We start from the raw sequence: 16652 nt of genomic DNA, 5'->3' as shown, positions 1-16652 counted from the left end.
ATGCTTTCACCGTTCAGGGAAGGGTAATTTCAGTGTACCTAATGAACACCTCTCCAAGTAAGTAATTTTACTACCCAGTGTTAAGCAACCTGTGCACATGCATTTCCAAGGATCGGGCACTTAGCAGCAGGAGGCAGGGGTGGTGCTGACCTTCCCCCAGCATCTCTGTGCAGAAAACAGTGTTCTACCTCAGTGGTCCCCCAAATTCTAGTGAAGTTTATGAAGAAACATCGTTGAACAACAAATATTGTACTTTATTTTTATATTGTTTGGGGGTATTCCCAGTGTAGTGGATTTCCTTCACAACATACTGGTATAATTGTTTCAGCTGTGCAGTTGATAGTGATGGGGGCTTCTGTTCAGCAGCCCAAAGCCAAATATTTGCACTGATAACTGTCTGCTGTTCTTTCTGCTGAGAGTAGAGAATCTTCCACATGCAAATTGGGGAATGCCACTGCTGGGTGCAACAACCTCACAGAGACTGCTCTTGCTGAGCACAATCATTTGGGAATAGAGAGGGAAAGATAATCTGCATTTTTTTTCCATCGCTGTTGCTTTCTCACAGGAAAGAATCTGTCTGCTGCCCATGATCTGCTTTTGGAAATGAAGTGGTTCAGCCCAAGCAGGATAATCTCTCCATTTTTTCAGATTGTCACTTAGAACAGTTTCATCATGTTCCAGCAGCTTTTATGAGTGTGCGTACAGTTGGAGAGCGTTTTCAGAGGAACATGATGCAACTCAAGGTGTAAAATATCTTCAAGCCAAATTTTTAGACATGGCAATAAAAGAATGTAGTTTTTCTTTTTGAGGGACTAAACGTGACTTGAGGACACAGGACAGGGAAGTCCATTATCAGTATGAACAGGCATCTAAGTTTAGAAACCCAAACTGATGATCTGCAATATAGCAGGATGGGAGTTGCTGTATACTGAGGCAGGTGTTTCAACTGCTTTCACTTTGTACTTGGTGCTGAGAAGAAGGAAATTGCCTTGAACTATTGATGAAGGATGCTCTTGCCAGCCAGTGTGCTGATGCTGGAAATCTGTTGCAACTTTACTCCTAGTAGTGAAGTTGCAGACATACACAACCATGCAACTGAACCATACCCACAGTGCAGGTACTGCTGCAGTGTGTTTGCTGACTATCTTGAGCTTTATTAGAGAAAAGAGTTTATGGAAATCACAGTATTAGGTCATCCAGAGCTCTCCTTTGGTATCTGTGTGTTTGGCACACATATGTTTTGTAGTGACGCTTCTGTTCCTAGAGGCCTGTAGCTCCTCTTGTTTTATACCCACAGATTTTAGATCCTCGTGTCAGCCTATGCCTAGAAAGGCTTCACCTTGGCATAGTTGGTGGACCCTAGTGTGATTAGAAGAGGATAAATACAGGCAGAATATTTCAGGTTGGTCCTTGTGATCAAGCTTAGTTCTGCAAGGCTTTTGATGATGGACTTGGTACGTACTACATGGAAAATGTTTATAATATTGAGATGGAGAATGACAATTCCCATAAGTATGGGAATAATCCTACCCAAGGTAACCGAACAACTCGAACGCCTGATAAGGAGCCTCTCAATATATGGAGGGAATATCTCAGGTTTTTCAGTTTTATACTTCTAATAAAATCAAAGAGAACATCCCATATTTCTCTTTAATCCTCAAACCTCAGTCTGTATTTTCCTCCTCACATGTATTACAAGTGATTGTCTTTTCAGGCAAGTGTTTTACATGTGTCATTTAGGGCTGATGGTTTAAATGACATGAAATGGAAAAAGTAATTCCATCTATTGACTCTGTGTAGCATTTTATCACACTCATTGGAACTGAATTCACCATCTGTGCCTTTTTGTCAGGGTCATTAATAGTGTTTCCTAAGCATTTATTTGGTAGAGGGCTCTATTTTCTCGGCAAGGTAAGTAACCTTAATACATGTGCCAGTGTTCAATTTGAGCAAAATTATGGGGTAGTTGCTGCATTTTTTAAAAGGCAGGTTTACTTTTTGTTTCTAGTTCTTTCTTTGTGAAGAAGTTAAACTGATTTTGTGAACGAGTGACTCTCATCTCATCTAACCATCTTTTCTTTGCTTCTATGCTGTCTGAGAGAGATTATTCCCTTGCGCATTGTGAGGCTTTCTTTAATAGACTTTGTTAAAACTGGTAAACCAGATATGTCACTTAGAAGTTATATTGTGGACTAGAGACACCTTTAATTGGAGCACCATGTCTCATGTTTACATCAGAAACAGGGCACAGCTCTCTTGTGGAGTACTAAAAAAGACAACTTCAGATTGTGTTGTGCATTAATTTACCCCTGCTTGAATTTGGCAGTCTTAAAAAAGGCATCAGTTACTTTTGGGCCCTGCCAAAATAGCTCCCTCTGGCTTTGCAGGTAGCATTTAGCCTAGCTATACCTGTCAATGTTACACTTTCTCCTTCACTGCCTCCTTTAGAACTCTTCTTACTGTAATCTCTTTGGTGGACTTCCTGCCACCCCTTTCCTGCTCCTTCTCCCAGTTTTGAGACAGATCTGGATCTCCTTGAGGAGCAGATGCTTCTGATGAACTTCAGGAAAAAGAATTTCTCCAGTCAGGCTCCTCCTTCCCAGCTCCAGCCAGATCTGGCTGCTGCACTTGCTCATTAGAGCAAAAATGCAAACAGCAGCAGATGCCTGTTGGTGGTAATTAGATAAAAGAAATGAGTACTGTGAATGCTGCAGTGAGAGGGGAGGTGCTTCCCAGACAGGTTGAAGAGGGATCATTCTGACTTTGAAGGGCTGTTGCTAGACTTCCCATAGCCCTGCTTTCCTAACTGCTTGGCTAATTAAGCAAACGCACCTCCTATGTTCTGTCCTTCTAGTTTCTTTCTGTCTCTTTCTGACTTACATGTCCTTCATTCTGTTTTCATTTCACATGGCTCTACTAGTTGTTGGTTTTGGTTACTGGTAATCTGCACTCCTGTGCAGCGGCAGTCACTTGGAAACACTGATTTCTGCCTGGCTTTTATCTCCCAGAGCGTGGCCTCAGCTGCCTGGGGACACAGAGGAATAAGTGACCTTTACTGCAGCTTCAGCTGCAATAGCTGTATATCAGAGTGGTTCAGCTGCAAGCTTGTGGGCTGGCCCTGGCTTTAGAGACAGGTTGTCTCCTCCTGTGACTGGAGGAGAGGTGGGAGATCACTGCACAGAGCAGTGTGGGGTGGAGAGCTAGAATGGGGAAGTTGCTGGTTAAGAAGCAGCAAAGGATGAGCTGCTTTACAGTAGTTGCTGTGCTTGGCTCAGGGAAGGCAATGGGCCTGGGTATTCTCCTCTTTACATCCTCACCCACAGAAAAGTCATCCTTAGATGTGGAGAGGCAGTGAACAAGTGAACCTGGGAAGGGGAAGGTCATGATGACTTCTTGTTTTCTAGGCCAGCGCTTTGAGTGACTTGGTAGGCTGAAAATAGGCAGAGGTAGTTCTAAATGGCAGGAAGACTGTTCTGGTAGGGCCCCAAGAAGAGATGCCACAAACACTGGGGAGCCTCAAAAGCATCCTCTTGTGCTTTATCCAAACTGACACTTAAAGTGCTGTCAGGCTTCAACCCTTCTGTATTCCTATCTCAGGATGAGACGTGAATAGCTTGCAGTTAAGATGCTTTATGTCTTGGTTTTTTTTTTTTTTAACAATAAGCTGCAAGTAAGTGCTCCATTGTGTATTAAGACCCACAGTTCTTTGAAAACTGTGAATATGCTGCAGACTCCTTTTATGTTTAGCAGAGTGTGTGAAGCTTCTAGCCAGCTGGCTTTGTGTTTCGCTATTACTTTGTGAGGTTCTTGGTTGTCAAGCGGACATTATCAGCAGCTATGTGTGATTGCAGTGTCATTCCAGGTGTGGCAAGCTCTCCTAATAAGCATTTTTGCATGGTGTTCAATCTAGGGTTTTCCTCTTGTGCTCTCTTGCTGTACAGGTTGGACATCTACACAATCAGTTTACTATTCCAGTAGCCAGAAGGAAATAGAGATACTTATTTATGAAGTTTCCAGCGGACAACACTTTTAAAGGGAGGGGTAAACAGAAATCAGAAAGTCTGCACAGCAATCTTGTTACCTACTTTTCTATTTGGGTTAGCTCTCTGGGCTCCTCCTTGCAGCATGTTTGAGGCTTCCTGGTGGAGGCTTTTATGTTTTTTATTTTCATCCAGGCGTTGTGCCTGCAGAAGATGATCGAATGAGGGGAGCCTTGGCTCCTTTCTAGGCTTCCAACCCAGCTGTGGGGTTTTCTTCAGATGCAAAACCTTCCCTCAGGAATGTCTTAATCCTTACTTTGATTGGGAAGATATTTTGGTGTACCTCACATAGTCAATTGGTTGTCCTTCTTTCTTTTGGAAATTATGAAGTCCCTCGGACATGGCTGGATGAGATAAGAGACTGCCTAGACAGTTGAATTGAGTCCGTTCGGTGTTCAGCCAAGCAGAAGAGCCCTTCTTAGCATATGAAGCAGAATGACAATAACTCTTTCTTTCCAGGCTGTATGGTGACCAACTTTCAGAGTATATTGGGTTTGTGTTATGAATCCTTTGGCTCCTGTAAACACTTCACCTGCTAATGACATTTTAGGCAGTTCTGTAACTGAGCTGAACACGGGCATCTTGCTCTTATCTGGGGAAAAAACAGTAGAAATCAGTATGTTGTGAGCTCTAAGAAAATCAGTTACATCTTTCAAGGAGACTAATTTAGAAACACTCTTCAGTGATTGATTGGTCTGATGTATTTGATGTACAGTTCAGTAAAGAAAGATGCTAAGTAGGATGGCATATCATTTACAGTGATAATAATAAACCAGTCCAGTGAATTCTTTCTGTGCTCTAATGATGTACTTGGTTTGCAATACCCTCCCCTCATGTTATTTCCTTACTTTCCACAATAAAGCACGAAGTGCTGGTTATCATGGAGGAGTTAGATCTTTCCACAAACTGGCTTAGGGAAATGTTTTAATACATCTGTGGCTGTATCCGTGACTGGCTCTCCTGATGCTATCATTTGAAAGCAGATGACAGCTGCAGATAAACCGTATGACATAGCATATGATTCGCGTGGGAATGGAAGCAGAACCTCTGGGAAATATACTCCCTCTTCAAGAAGAAACATCAACATGTACAGTTGAGTATGTCACTTAATGAGCTTCCTTGGTCTGCAGGTCAGACCTGACATTAACCAAAGTGACTTGGAATGATTTTGCTCGGGTGGCTTAAAAGGTCACATGTAAATTGAGTTTTGTGGCCGCAGATGACTTTCTAATGGATTACAAGCTTTATCATGAAAGCATCGGATACAATCAGTTTATACTTAGAGGGGGCTCTGACTGAGACTGATTAGGTGAAATTAAAAAGAGCAGAAAGCCAGGCTGAATTTCTCTTAGGGTTCACGGTGCTTGTTTCTTCTTAGACACTGAGACCCCGTCAGTTTGGGGATTATCTCCCAAGCAAAATAATCACATTCCATCTAGGGGCATCTGAAACTAAACTGGATGAAGTACTGGGAAAAAAACCTGTCAAGAGCAATCCAGCACTAGTAGTAAAATGGGCTGAATAACCTCAGACTGTTTGAAAAGGCCATGTTTACCATGTCAGCAGAGAGTACACTGCAAAGTCTGGCATATCATTCTTATTTTGCTTCTAGTGTACAAAAATACTGCAATGCCTCAGATAGCTCCTGAGAAAAACTGATAATGGCAGTCTACATTTCTGTCCCTTGGACTTAATATTAATGTAGAGGGAGACCATTCTCACCCTGTATTTTTACCTTCCAGCTTCTTCAGCGCTGAGATACTCTAGCCAGTTGTACAGCTGAGGAGGACATGGGGACTTGTTTTCTTTGAGCAGAAAACAACATTCTTTTTCATGTTTGAAACCCATTTTACTAGGATATGCACAAATCTCTTCCTTCTCACCACTAGCACAATTAAGGGAAAAGAAGTGTTTAGACAGACAAGTGCAGTATTGAAAGTGTAAAAAAGGACATGCAATAAAATTCTGTGGAAGGGCTGCAGAACTTGATGGATGATCATAAACGTTTTACATGCTGCTGGCTGGTTAGCTGCTCACATCTTTGAAACTGGATGCTTGTGGAGGGAGTGACTGTGGTGCTGTGGTGGATTTGCGGGCAGTTGTTTTATGAAGGTTCATAGGTGGGAATGTAGCTGCTCTTGAGAATCCAGTTGATGTGTTCTTATAGACCAGGGAATGGACGTAGCACCAACTTGAGTGGAGAACTGTGTTCTTGAAAGTCAAATCTGAGTCTGGTTCCCTTTGAAGCTGTTTTAAATTCGTATTTTCAGATTCCAATGTTGACAGTCCTTGTTCAGTTGCCTTATTTGAGCCCGTAGATCCTTCTGGGTTGGCAGGCTATATAAAAGCACAGATGTTCACTCAGAGTTTAGTCTGCAACTGCTGAAATAATTGCTCAATGTATGTATTTCATGTATTTATTCAGATATATTTTTATTTACTCTTCCTGCAGCATATAGATGTGAATTAAAATGACTTCATAATTGGCTTACATTACTAGACAGTGATGAGATGTAGGAACAGCTGTATTTCAATCTAGAGAATATTTGGGTAATGTCATTTTAAGAACAAAAATTTCTTATCTCTGACTTTTGGAACAAAAGAGCTAACTCACGTTCATTTGAAAGTGATTTTCATTTGTAATGGTAGGTCATGTTGAGTAGTGTGACAGTATGACTCAAGGTTTTATAAATGACATCTGTATGGCTGACTTGTTTTGAGAAACAGTTTGAAAAATACTATGGGCCAAAGCATAAGTCTGTATTGCTCCTTTTTCCATTTTATGCAGAGGAGAGAGCTTGTTTCTGGAATGCTTTTAATTGTAACTTAGAATCAAATGTGCAAAAGGCCGCGTGTTGGTTATGCATTGTAATGGAGGTGAGTATTGAGAAGTGTGAACCAGACACTGAAAGCAAGCTGTTTATGTAGAGGCTGATCATGGATGGTGAGCCTGCATTAGGAAACCCATTTGACCTTAGAGAATAATTGCAGGATAGTCAGTTAATGTTCCAGTCTTCTCACATGGAGTACTCATAGGTCTGGCTGCTGGATATTTGCTGACAATGTTGGGATAATAGAGCATAGCAAATGGGGAGATTAATTAGGGAGATGATCCAATGAAACTGTAAAAAAATTATGATGAGAAAAGCAAACATCTTTCTAATACACTTTTCACACTCAATAGACGTCTGCTTTTGACTCCCTGAACCGCTGTTATCATAAAGCTGAGGAGCTGCAAAGCGCTGCCTGGGGCATGGGGTGGGGAAGATGGTTGGCAGTCTTTGGGTGAGTATCTTTAGAAGTAAAATAACTTTTTGCTTGAGTGTGTGTTCTTGGGTGAAAGAGCCCATCTGTGACAAAACACAGGGGACGTTCTTTGTTTGTTTTTATCCCCACCAAGTTTATTTAAGAGCTGAATTCTCTGTAGCCCAAGAACCAGACTGTTAAGCATTTGGTCATCAAGGACTGAAAAACTTTATCCATGAAAGTCTGTGTGATTCTGCCAAGCAAGCATTCAGCATAAAAAGTTCATTTCTAGTTTCTTTGAAATTCACTGCTCAGTAGTGAATGCGTAGTGGATATAGTAGATGTCCAGCCATACCTAGGCATGAGCATGGAACAACATGTATGAACCTGGGGGGTGCTTTAACCACTGGAGCGACATGCTGAGGGAGAACCCATCAATGGCAGCTATAAGCAGGAGACTGGGAATGAAGTGCCAGCCTCTGGGGCCTGGAGAGCAGCACCCTTGCCATCCCAGGGCAGAGCAGAGCTCTGGACACTTGGCATGCTGCTACATAGAGTAAGGGTCTTAAACTAACTGCTTTGCTTTGGGCTTTGCGTTAGGGTTGAAATGCAGAACAGTTTGGCACTTTCCTGTTGCATGTAACTCTTAAAAGCAGGCTCTAAAATCTTTTTACTGTTCTCTTTTAAAAATAAAGGCGACTGCAGGAGATCGAATACAGCAGTACCAGAGCTTCCTATAGGCAAATATGTTTGCCAGTCTGACCTTCAGTCACAGGATTCATTTATCACATTAGTGGGAGGGCTGGTTTCACATCACCTTGTGGGATCCTTCAGATATTCATCTTACTGCAGGTAGTGCAAGCCATAATAAATGCTTCTGGATTACAGCTCCCATAGTAATTGCTCATAATCTGCATATGGTGTGAAAGTCAAGATGCCTTCCTGAGCTGTCAAGCAGTGAGAGAGAAAACAAAGCACAGTAGCGAACAAAGGTTGAAGAGAGTCAGCAAGCACAGTCTGCAGATGGATCTGTGCGGGTGACTCCCCTGTTGGGCTGCATGTCAGTTTGACCTGGTTTAGGGCTGGATCACAGCAGACCATGTGGAGAATTTACAACCATTTTCAGGTTGTGGTGCTGCCCATCTCTTGCTGTAGAAATCTCCTGTCTTAAAAAAGAGACAACACGGAAATAGCAGGGACATTGTAATGAAATCATTATAAAGATTGACAAGCAGACTTTCCATCAATTAGGTGCCCTCTCTTACACGCTTTAGCTTTTCTGTCCATTACCTTGCATTAGTTGGCCCACGGTCTGTTAGATTGGGCTGCGGGGAAATTGAAATCTATGTTTATTACACTGAAAACAGCTAAACTAGGCCAATAAGGCAGAGGCTGACTCTAATAAAACCTGCAATTTTATATGATGTCAGCAGTGGAAAACAATTCCCCTTTAATTGCAGACTAAAGAAACATTCTTATTTCTGTCTTTTCAATTATGTAAAATAATGTCCCAATTTTCTATGTCACAAATGTGACAAAGTGTGGGAACTTGGTATATTTTATGCATGTAGCAAGGTTGGTTTGTTTTACATGGAAAAAATATTCACCATTTCTGCAGTGGCAGTTTATATTCCTGGAAGACTGCTGTTTAGATGAGGAGTCACAGCTTTGCTTGGAAGTGGAAGCAGGGTCTTCAACTGCTGGAACATATCCTTTGTATTACTCTTATGTTTGATTTATCTGTAATACCACAAGACCAGGTTGGACGAGGCCTTGGGTGACATGGTTTAGTGTGAGGTGTCCCTGCCCACGGCAGGGGGGTTGGAACTTGATGATCTTAAGGTCCTTTCCAACCCTAACTGTTCTATGATTCTATGATTTAGGGATTTAGGCTCAATGTAGATCTAACAAGGGCTTCAGTAAGGATGTGGAGTCTAATCCATTAAGAGTTTCATATAAGGCTTCCATTATGTTTATGTTGTTTCCATATATAACAAGCAGAGAGGAATGAGGAAGTAGGGATCTGGTCATTTAGCAGTTCACCTGTATCCCCCCCAGGATGAGGCATTGAATCTCTGGGGGGCACTTTTGTTAGCCGAGGCTGGAGGCAACATGGGGAATGGGTCTTGGTCTTTTTCTGCCCCATTCCTTCCTGGAAAACAGGCAGGACTTGGGAGTTTGGGTTTCTTGTGTGCCTCTTTACCACAGCTGGGCTGGGGGGACTAAAGGGAAAAGATGCTGAACAGATGGCTAATTTTACTACTAGTGAGGATGAGGGAGACATTAATCCCAGTTTTAATTCTTGAAAGGAAAGGTGTGCATCCAGGAACAAAAGCCTGCCTTGTGCTGTTCTGAGGTGGTACAACCAGGCTGTCTCCTGTGGTGCCTTTGCTAAGATTTTAAAGGATGTTATTTTCTTCCTAAAATAAAATTATCCAGAAAAGCTTACGTGAGGAAGAGGGACTGAAATTGCCTTTGCAGAAATGACTCACTGACCAATTTAAAGCTTAGTGCTGTCTCTCAACAACTGGATTTAGTCTTAACAGAGCGAGAAAATATGGTTTCTGATTTACTGTGTTTTCAGCTGAGACTGAGCAGTAATGGGGAGCTGATTTACAGCGGTGAGGTTTGAGGAGAACTCTTACGCTCTGTAGAAGACAGCCCTCTGTGTGCAGAGAAGGTGCTGTGTGACTTGTGCTCATTTGAGGGAGCAGTGGTAGATGGGGATGGCATTTATAAAGATATATGAAAAGTGAACTGTTGTTTCAAATTAAACTGGGGGGGGAAGGGAGTGAATGGCTGATTAAAATGATGGCTTAAAAAAGCTGGTTTTGGGGAAACCAAATACCCTTGAACTGGAATAAACACTGTTTTAGTAAAGAATCATATCATAGTGGCGGAAAAAAAGACTTAGCATATGTAATTGTTCGATTAAGTTTCCTCACTTCATAATTCCCTAAGATCGGTTGGCCCACTAGGAAAACTCTTCTTCAGTATTCTGTCTTTTGGATAGGCTGTTACATCTTTCAAATAAGAGAAATGGGCAATTTAAGGTAGAAGGAATAGAAATAAATTAGTGGTGCGAATTTATTAATCAGTCTCAGTACAGATGGCACAAAAAGGTATCAAATATCCCGGTGAGTAGAACACTTCTATTTTAGTGCATCTTTCAATATCTGGCAATGTTGTGAGCACTGAGGCTGTATTGCTCTTTAGTTGCTGGTGTTTATTCATCCATGTTGCTGCTGTTGGGTACATGAGGACTGTTGGGATACCTGCTGTTGCTGGAGGGCCTGGCTGTTGCTCAAGAGGGCGCTCGGTATGTGGCTAAATTTCAGATGCCAAATTGGAATTTGTCACCTTGAATTTGGAATAAGCTTCTAAATTCCCCACCATCCCCAACCCCAGTGTTTTAAGGTAAGCAGCAAGTGCTCAGGTTTTGCTATTAAGACTGTGGAACAAAGTTAAAGGGCTTAAAACCAGCCTTTTTTTCCCCGGATAATATGGTCATGAGCAGGAAAAACAAAGATGAGACTGGTTCAAAGAATTTCCTGACCTCTGCCCTTAGGAGCATGCAAGGCCATGGTGTAACCTCTCTAAACAAGGTAACAGTCTAAACATCTGTTAATGTGGTTAAGAGGCGAATGTGATGGAAACATTTTGGAGCTACAGTTGTGTGCTGGAGGTTTCCATCAGGATGCGTATAAAGGCAAACCTCATTTGAAGTAAGTGTTACTTCCTCCTTCAATTCAAAAGTGCTGTCTGGTGCAAAAATGCTCTTTTCTCAAAAAACCTCTTTTCCTTTAATGTTAGAACATCTCCTTTCTGTTCTTTCTCCTTCCCCTCTCTCCCCCCCTTGAGCTGTGCAGTGGGTTGCACAGCTGGCCAAGCGTAAGGAAGAGGGAAAATAAGGACGATGCTTTCTGGTGGATTTATTTGTATACAAGTCCCAGTGGACCTAAGTATTAAATTGCTTCCATGTTTTTTAAGTTGTTGTGAGTATCCAGAAGACTGAGCACACATCACAAAAGCTGGATTTAGGGTTTTTTAGTAGATAAAGTGGATTTGGTCTTAAAGTGGATTTTAGTAGATGCTTATAAATGACTGAACTTGAGATTCTGAAAAGCATAACATATTGAGGGGAAAATAGCAAACGTTGGTCAAGTAGGAAATAACGTTTAGAAAGAAATCTTGGAGCTGCCATTGAGACTAGCAGATACAAATTGCCTCTACAGATTAGTTTTTAGACAAAAGTGTTTGAACAGGTGATACAAATTACTGTTGGCTATAAAACCTGCCTGTCTTGTGAACAAGTGAAAGTCAACGTACCAGAACCCTGATAGTTAATACCCCTCTGAAAAACATTGCTAACCCTCCATTATAAGCTTTGGCTGTCTGCTAAATGTCAGGAGGAACAGACTGGTCAGAAAGAGGTCAAAGAGCTCACCTCACACCAGCGTAGGTTATTACACTTTGATTTTTTACTTCTTGTTTTGTTTCCATTGGTGGCAACTGCCCAGCTATTGTAGGGAGAGAGGGAGGTGTCTTCATCTCCAGTTGCTTACAGCTCCATTTAAAATGCAGTCACTGTTTATATGCATTCTAATACAAAGATGTCCCGGCTGAAAACTTGGCTGAAAGCAGTATGTTTGCATGCAGAACAGTGGAGATGGGCCCTGAACCTTTAAGTGTGAAGAGCTGCTCAGTATTTCTGGCATTTTTACAGTTAATGAATTACCTTTGTCAGTGAGTAGCTGTTTAGGATGCTGTGGAATTGCAGCTACATGGGAGGAATGGCATGTGTTAGGTAAGCGTGGGTGCCCTGGGGTTGCAATTTAGGTGTTTTAACTTCCTCCTTCAGCTATTGGAGAGGAGGAGGAGATGATCCCTCTTTTCTCTGCTTTTACTCGTTGACCTTGTAGCCTCCATCCATAGTAATTTATTGTGTGTTTGGGTTATTTCTAGCTCATTGTGCAGTTACATAAGTGCTTGTGCAGGAAGAGTGCAGGGGGTGGGAATAGGTAGCTAGAGGGCTGGGGGCAAAGCAGAGGTCCTTTACTTCTCCCCCTCCTGACAGCAGTGCCAACTTCAGTCAGAGTTGGTTTGAGCCCTAGAGTTTGGGAAAAGGTGCTACTCTTCCTGATCTTCCTACCTTTTCCTTTTGCAGTGCTTCATCTGCCCTCATCTACTGCATGGTGTTCTTGCAAGCAATGGGTTAAATTTGATGTGTTCTCTGTTTATTTCTGTCTTGTCTTCCCCCCCCCCCCCCCCCAGTATTGCTGGAACCTGACAGATCTGAATTGTAACCATCCCAATTTTAGTCTGTTGACAAGGTGACAGGCAGCACTGGAGGTACCAGACATACCAACCATCTCTGGAAGGATCCCAGTATTCGTTAACATTTGGAAATTGCCTACTTTTTGCCCATCAAAATTATTAACTCATGTTTTGCAGAAAGAGTTTAGATTCTGCAGAAATAAACAAAGAGGCTGGCTTGCTAAAGGAAGCTTCCCAGGCATAGGTAATTGAGAAAGTGGTTTTTTTCCATGCTTAAGGAAGGCTTCTATTCAAAGGGAACTTCCTTGAACACATGGCCTTTCTTTATAGTCCACTCTGTGTATTTTTCTGTGTGAGATACGTTTACAGTTTAATCTCAAACTGATGCTTGACAGAGTAAGTTACTGTAATTGAAATCACCTGTCAGTAACTTAAAGAAGACACTGCAGTCTTGTCTTTCTGGGCATCTTCATGAACTGAGGCATGAAAGCATCATCTAGTGGTGTCTAAATATAGAAAATAACTTCTTTAGAACTGCAGATGCTGATATCCTCTGGAGATGTGCTTGGTTATTGTCAAGTTGTTGTACGCATGTACGAGCATATAGGCAACTTGGTTTCTGTATTGCATCTACAGTGTTCTCCCTTATTCTTCTAGTTCAAGGCAGAGGTATACACAGAGGAAACTGGAAACAACAGTATATAGATTTTTGCCTTCTTGTTGCAGAAAAGGTCGGATCTGGAGCAGGGAGAATGAAAAGACTTCCTGAAAAATCAACAGAGCAGGTAGCATAGTATGCTATATGTGGGAAGTTAAAGTGCTTTGAACACAGAAGGGGAAGTTTTAAATGCCTGGTGGTGCCTAGATGGAAAGGAATTGTTCCTGCAGGTTTGCAAGTGAGTTAATGTCTTTGGGTATTAATTCAAAGAAATTGGTCAGCCCTTTTAAGAAATGGGGAATGAGCAGTGTGTTTGGTGGGACTGAAGGAGGAGTATGTGAGAGGCAAGTGACCAGCCCCAGCTCCAGAAAAGCATTGTGTGGATTCAGTGCCTGTGAGAATGAAGGTGGATTTTGTGGTCACCTTAATAACAAACTATAAAATAAACCCTGCAGGCCACTGAAGGATGGAAAACCGTTGTAAAGGATGTGCTAATATTTATTTACAAATATATGCAAGAAGGTACGTTCTATTCAAGCTTTAATTTTAAGACATGCTGATAAAAATGAAATAATTCATGAAATAATGTGGAAAATACTTCTGTCTGTAACTGAATCTTCTTTTTATTATGTGTATGTTTCCATATGTGTGCATGACACATACTGGTAAGTATGATCTGTTTGCATGTATGCCTTATGCTGTTAAAAATCACAGCAACTTCTGACTTAAAGCGATTCACTACATAAACAAGCCTTTTGTCCCAGTAACTACTTTTTTGAAGTTTAAAAAGGTTGTTTGTTTTAACAGAGTGTCTTGATTCAGAATGATCATTTTGCACAGCTGAAGTGTAAGTATGCTCAGACCTTGGCTACTAATTAGCTCTTCTTATTATCAGATAGGATACTTGCCTGGGGACCCGGGGCACTAAATTGACATAATTGCCCTGTGGTATGGTAATAGATATGTATTTGTTTTTCCACAGACTTACCTTTCATGTTGTTTAAAATTATCGACCTATTTCCAGAGAAAGAACACGAGAAAGAGCGGAGAAATCAGACGGCATGGGGCTCTACAACCAGATAATAAAAGGTCAGCTCAAGGAGTCTGAACTCTCAATACTGTTCGTTTTCACTGAGTGACTCCTAGGGTCATGATGCAGGATAGTGGCAGGGCAAGAGGAAGAAAGAATAAGACGTTATGTAGAATTTGCAGTGATGTATGTTTGTATTTAGTGAAAGCAATTGAAGCCAACAGGGCTGTAAAGCTACAGTGTATGTGGCCTTTACGTTTTACTGAGAGACAGCAAGCAGAGCTCCAGTACAGAAGACTGTGAAATGATTAAAATTCTCACATGGTGGTTAATATGCTTATCATTGGCGTCCTTATTTGAGCTTCATGACTGTTAATCACCAGAGGCTGCATCATGATTAAGCCTACTGCATTGGTCATGAATAGCTCTCCTGCTTGAAATGGGAGGAGACAAAAAGGCATGAGAGGATAGCTGGCTGGAAAATGTAGCTGGCTGAGTGATGAGGTGACAATTGAAGAGTCAAACTCTTGGTTAATCCAGGCAGGCACAGAATTAGATTGTAGTCCTGGGGAAAGTCAAGTGAATTGTTAGCATGGCTGAGTGCCAGGCTGCTTCTTTTCTCCTTGCTTCTAAAACCATGGTGAACTTGGAAACATGAGAGAAATGTTAAGACCCTTGAATAAAATCTCATTATTTTAGCCCCTATGTAGCTGGAATTTCTCATCTGGAGTCAGAATGAATGGGTGAATGGTTATTAATATGTAATGAGATCTTATGGAAACAATAGCAATGCAAACTAAGAAAAAGAGGGATTTAGAGAAGGGAACCATTCATGCGAAAGTTAGGCTTGCCAGGCTGCAATGTTAGTGATAGTAGGGCAGGCATGGTCCTGAAGGCTTGTGCCAGTGTTTTGGAAGATGGAAATAGTAGGATTCTTGGACCATGAAGGCAGCCACCCTCCTGACATTATGCTGTATCAATTCTCTTGTTCCACTTCCCTGACTTTACCATGTTTTCTCATTCCACTATAAACTGCTTGGGGCAGGGGTCATGTCTTTTATTTGTCTATAAAGTGCTGCTACTTGTGAGGAGCATGTTTAGTTGATTGCTGGAGGAACAAGAGTACCAACAGCGGGTCCCTGCATGCAAGATGCTTTTAAGCCTCTGCAAAGATGCCTTTTTCCCAGTCTGCGTGGAAGCCTGTAACCCCTCCATTTCTGAGAGCTGAGTACACTAGAGAAGGATTTAGTCTGTGTTCAGAGCTGTGTCTAGGCTGGATGGGTGTTGTGTTTGACCCATTCACTGTCCTTGTGCTTTGTCACATTGTCAGAGCAACCCCATTAGAGCTCAAGTTCCACCTGAGTGAGAGAAATGCTTCTCACTCCATGGGACAGCACTTTTCAGTGATTACAGAGTGTTCTACTCCTTACTGCATTAGCTCCACAGCTTTGGCTTGGTCACCAAAGAATTTAGAGGCTGGCCTTTTCTGATGGAGCTCACGCTGTAGCAACATGCACCTTGCACTTCAGTGGGCAAACAACAATTCATTGTGGCTTTGCTTATTGGAAGATGGAGAATGAATATTTTCTAGTTTAACACCGTTTTCCCCAAGCTTTTATCAGAGGGACTGTACTGTGACGGAACCTGAACATGCTGTGCCCAGTCTTAAAAGGTTACTGTTTCCTAATAGCGGATGAACAAAATCAAAACAGCCGTCAAAAGAAATAGTAAATCAAGTAAGAAAATCTAAAAAGTGCATCATGTAAAAACAGATATTAGGCTATCAGTGCATGTAGTTCCAGGTCAGTATTTATACAGAGCAGCAAAAAATGCATCTGGTCACACTGGGTTTTCAAGTCAGGGTGGAAACAGTAGAGATGCCACAGCAAGACATGGAGTCATATTCTGGGCCTGCCCTTACTGGGGTGTGAAGAGGTCCAGAGATGATGTTTTGTCACAAAACTGAGAAGTTTGAGGCCCTCTCACCCCTGCGTTGTGCAGGCATCCATAACAAGTCATGAGTAATGCTTTGAGGAAAACACCCAAGAGTTTTTGCAACCTCTTTGCATGTGTGTTTCTCAGTGGCTTTTGTTGGTGTGCCACAGCGCTGCCTTGACTTACAGATTGTCCAAGTGAAAATCTTGTGTGAGGAAGATGCAAAGGGTAAGCAAATGAAAACAGGCAATTTAAGTTGTTAGGCATTAAGCTTAGGATATAAAATGGTTACGGTCACTTCTTAATTTGCTAGGCTTGCTTGGATGATTTTGCCATTCAAGCTTTTCCTTTGCTTTTTCATCATCAGCAGCAGGCAGCATCTGGGCTATTTGCAGACTGCGTTATATTTGGTTTCTAAACACCATTTGCTGGTCCAGTATGGACAGAAATAGCTAACTAATATATA

General features: G+C 41.8%; 1 protein-coding gene across 2 annotated transcripts in view; it reads left to right on the top strand.

The window, feature by feature from the left end:
• Window positions 1-16652, top strand: part of PLCL1 (phospholipase C like 1 (inactive)) — a 208921-nt gene that overhangs the window by 80611 nt on the left and 111658 nt on the right. The window lies entirely within an intron of this gene.

This window comes from Pezoporus flaviventris, unplaced genomic scaffold (genome assembly GCF_033815535.1).
Source record: "Pezoporus flaviventris isolate CSIRO_AGI_PZ_B2104156 unplaced genomic scaffold, CSIRO_AGI_Pfla_v1 ptg000001l, whole genome shotgun sequence".
In the NCBI taxonomy this organism is placed as follows: domain Eukaryota; kingdom Metazoa; phylum Chordata; class Aves; order Psittaciformes; family Psittacidae; genus Pezoporus; species Pezoporus flaviventris.
The sequence above is the reverse complement of the archived record's forward strand: the minus strand, read 5'-3'. Positions and strand labels throughout refer to the sequence as shown.